The sequence below is a fragment of the Nomascus leucogenys genome, chromosome 15, assembly GCF_006542625.1.
Source record: "Nomascus leucogenys isolate Asia chromosome 15, Asia_NLE_v1, whole genome shotgun sequence".
Classification (NCBI taxonomy): domain Eukaryota; kingdom Metazoa; phylum Chordata; class Mammalia; order Primates; family Hylobatidae; genus Nomascus; species Nomascus leucogenys.
The window spans coordinates 4,409,932-4,413,644 of record NC_044395.1 but is presented as its reverse complement, the minus strand read 5'-3'; the positions used below and the strand labels follow the sequence as shown (position 1 = coordinate 4,413,644).

At 52.5% G+C, this 3,713-nt stretch overlaps 1 pseudogene; it reads right to left on the bottom strand.

Annotated features, from left to right (window-relative positions):
• Positions 1-2,849: 2,849 nt before the first annotated feature.
• On the bottom strand, positions 2,850-3,479 carry LOC101178321 (annotated as a pseudogene).
• Between the last annotated feature and the right edge of the window lie 234 nt (positions 3,480-3,713).

Sequence of the window (3,713 nt, the reverse complement as noted above, 5' to 3'; positions counted from 1 at the left end):
ACAGCCTCTGGGCCCAATCCAGCCTGGAGCCTGTTTTTTATTTTATTTTTTAACTTTATAAACTTTTTTTTTTGTCTTTATGTGCAGTCTTTATTTCAACTATATATCTTTTCTTTTTTTTGAGATGGAGTCTCGCTTTGTCACCAGGCTGGAGTGTAGTGGAGTGATCTCGGCTCACTGCAACCTCCGCCTCCCAGGCTCAAGCGATTCTCCTGCCTCAGCCTCCTGAGTAGCTGGGACTACAGGCGCCCGCCACCACACCCAGCTAATTTTTGTATTTTTAGTAGAGAAGGGGTTTCACCATGTTGGCCAGGATGGTCTCAAACTCTTGACCTCATGATCCACCTGCCTTGGCCTCCCAATGTGCTGGGATCACAGGCGTGAACCACTGCACCCGACGTCAAATATTTCTTAAAACACTGTAGTTATTTCTTAGGACAAGAGCAAAGATCACCCCCTGCAGAAACTCAGTAACTATATACAGAGCTTTGCAGAACAGAGACAGTCACTAAAGGCTGGCTGCTGGCCAGGGAATGGCATTCTGAGTAGACTCAAGGAACAAAAAGAAACCAGGTTGGAAAGGGGCAAGCGCTCAGCTGAATTAAACTTCAGCTTCCATCAGGCCATGTCTTGTGATGCTCACAGGCTCTGTTTCTAGAAAGTTTGGGTTCAGCACAAGATTCCATTTGTCTACTTGGCTACACCCCCGGCTGAAGTGCCAAGAGGTCACTGTCACTCGTGCTCCTGGCCAGCCAAAGTTCTGCAGGAAAGAGTCCCAGACTGAGGATTAAGTTTCTCTGGAAATCATTCCTATCAGGGGCAAAGCCATAGCTGCCATGGAGCCAATTTTCCACATTGCCCAGAATTTTGGGTGCTACATTTGCTGAGCTGGCAATGCTCACAGTGACCACTGGAAGCCATAGTAGTGCTTTTGGGCTCTGCCAACTTTAAAAAATGGATACATAATATTTACACAAATTTATGGGGTACATGTGATATTCTGATACATGCACTGAATGTGTAATGAACAAATCAGGGTATTTAAGGTATCTATCGCCTCGAACATTTATCATTTCCTTGTTTTGGGAACACTTCATATCCTCTCTTCTAGCTATTTTGAAATATACAATATGTTGTTGCTAACTATACTCACCTATTGTGTTATTGAAAACTAGAACTTATTCCTTCTTTATATTTGAGACAGGGTCTCACTCAGTCACCCAGTCTGGAGTGCAGTGGTGCAATCATAGCTCACTGCAACCTCAAACTAAATCCCTGGGTTCAAGGATTCTCCCACCTTAGCCTCCCAAGTAGCTAGAACTGCAGGCATATGCAGCTGGTTTTTTTTGTTTTTTAAAAATTTTCTGTAGAGATAAGGTCTTGCTATGCTGTCCAGGCTGGTCTCGAACTCCTGGACTCAAATGATCTTCCCGCTTTGGTCTCCCAAAGTGCTGGAGTTAGAGGTGTGAGCCACCGCGCCTGGACAGAACTTATTTCTTCTCTCTAACTGTATGTTTGTGTCCATTAACTGTCCTGTCTTTATCCCCCTATAAGTAGTAGCTTACAGCTAAGAATGTTTTTTACATTTTTTTCTCCTTTTTTTGATGGGATTGCACAGTTTATTTCCAAACACTCAGAGGATAGGGAGTGGCCTGTGGGCTCCATCTGCCTCCCCTCCCTGCATTTGGCTGAATCAAGGACTTCTCCCCACTCCCCCCCAACACCCTAGGCTGTGCCCGATAGAGAAGGTACTCTCACCCCCACACCGAGGAGAGACCCAGAAAGGTGAGGAGCATGGAGGGTGGGGGGACAGAGTTCAGGTATTCACAGTTCCCCCATCTCCACCCCTGGATTACACTGTGCCAGAGCCGTGAGAGAGGATCCCATCTCTGGGATTCCTAGTGGTGTTGATAGTCCTTCTCCCACTTAGAACCTTCCAAATGAACTCCCTACTCCTTATCAAACCAAGCCCTAACTAAGCCCTGCAGTCGGGGCAAGGAGGGGCCTTAGCACATCACTCACCCCAGGCTCCAGGGATGGGGGTGAGCGCCTTCACCTGTAGTGAATGGGTTGGGAGCAAGTGTCTATAAGGAGAGAGGAAGGGAGAGAGCTGAGAGGACCTTGGGAGGCAGGCTTGGAGGCTTCTGACACATAAGTTCAGACAGCTCTGGCCTGTTACTCCACCCCGCCCCACACCCCAAGCCCAGAATCCTTGAGAGTCCAACTGCAAAGGCAGTATGGCCGGAGGGAGGAATGGGGGCAGGGGGAGAGCTGGGCAGGACCTTGGTCCCCCTCTCCCAGTCAGTCCTGTTCCTGGGACACATGATGCTTAGGGAGGGCCAGGAGCAGGATCAAGTCCCAGCTCTTAGGCTCTGATCTTCCAGAATAGCTGAATCCTGGGGAACGTAGGGCAGACCCACCAACCCCCACGCCCCAGACGTCCCGGCATCGGGTAGAATGGTGGGAATGGGCTCTCCCAAGGGTATTGTAAAAAGCTAAAACCATTAAACACTTCCTGGGGAGAAGTGGCTCCCAGTCTCGTGCCTCCCCAAGTTATCAGTCTCCGCAGCGCCTAGCAGACCAGGCTAAGGAGGTCCCAGAGAGCCGAGGGAGCAGGGCACAGCCCCTGGGCCCAGAGAGAGGGCCCACTAGCACTGTGCAATGTTGAGGCCTCTGCAGCCTGACCGGCCCCCACGCAGGGGCCCTCCAAAGCGGGGGTGCACACTTGCTAAAGCTTCTGTGCTTTTGAAGGGAGACTCCTGCAAGGGAGTGGAGAAGGCAAAGACTTGAGTGGAGTCTTAAGTCCAGGCAGGGGTCACAGCTGGGACCCCAAAGGACACCCTTGGGAGTCATGATTTGAAGAATCTTCTTACCACAAACTGGCCCAGCAGAACCACACCCACAACCACCAGCACGTTCAGGATGGGACCATTGCCCAAGTCCAGGGCTGCCACCCAGCCGCCCCTCTGCGCAATCCACTGGGCAATGCAGTGTTGCAGGATGAAGACCACGAAGCGGGTGACCAGGCCCAGAAGCCAGTCAAGCCGCGCTGGTAGACATGTAGGACCAGACGGTAGCCGAAGCCCAGGACAGCCACCACACGGCCCCAGCTGATGCCACTCTCAAACAGGCTGGAGGCGATCTTGGTGAAGTACTCGTAGGCATTCTCTGCTGTGGGCTGCAGGTGCTGCAGCACGGTCTGGAACTCCCAGTCATAGCGCCGGTTGATGTCACCCCGGTGATGGCGAGCTGCCGTCCCACCTGCCCCATGGTGCTGCTAGGTTGGAGGGGCAAGGTGACCATCTCTGGGTCGGCAGGGGCGGCCGCCCCTTCAGCCTCCTGTTCCTGCTGATGGCGGTAAAAAACGTAGCTGCGGAAAGCCCCTCCATGTCCCGGGCTACCTGCTCCTCAGAAGCAGAGGGCAGGGCAGGCTTTCCACACTCTTGCCTGGGAGGCCCTGGGCCTTGCCCCGATGCCATTTTTCAGGTCTCAGTGGAGGACAGTGTCAGCCTCCAGGGATCCTGGCTCAATCCGTGTGGGTCAGCAGGGCGGAGTTGAAGGTCCCAAGGGGCTGGAGGCTGCTGCTCCCAGGGGCTGAGTAGGAGCCCAGTTTCCAGGAACGGGCGTCAGTGCATTTCTGGCATCTGGATGTAGCCTTTGCTTGTCCCTGTGTGGCCTGAGAGACCCGTGAGACTCCAGTGATCATCTGTTTT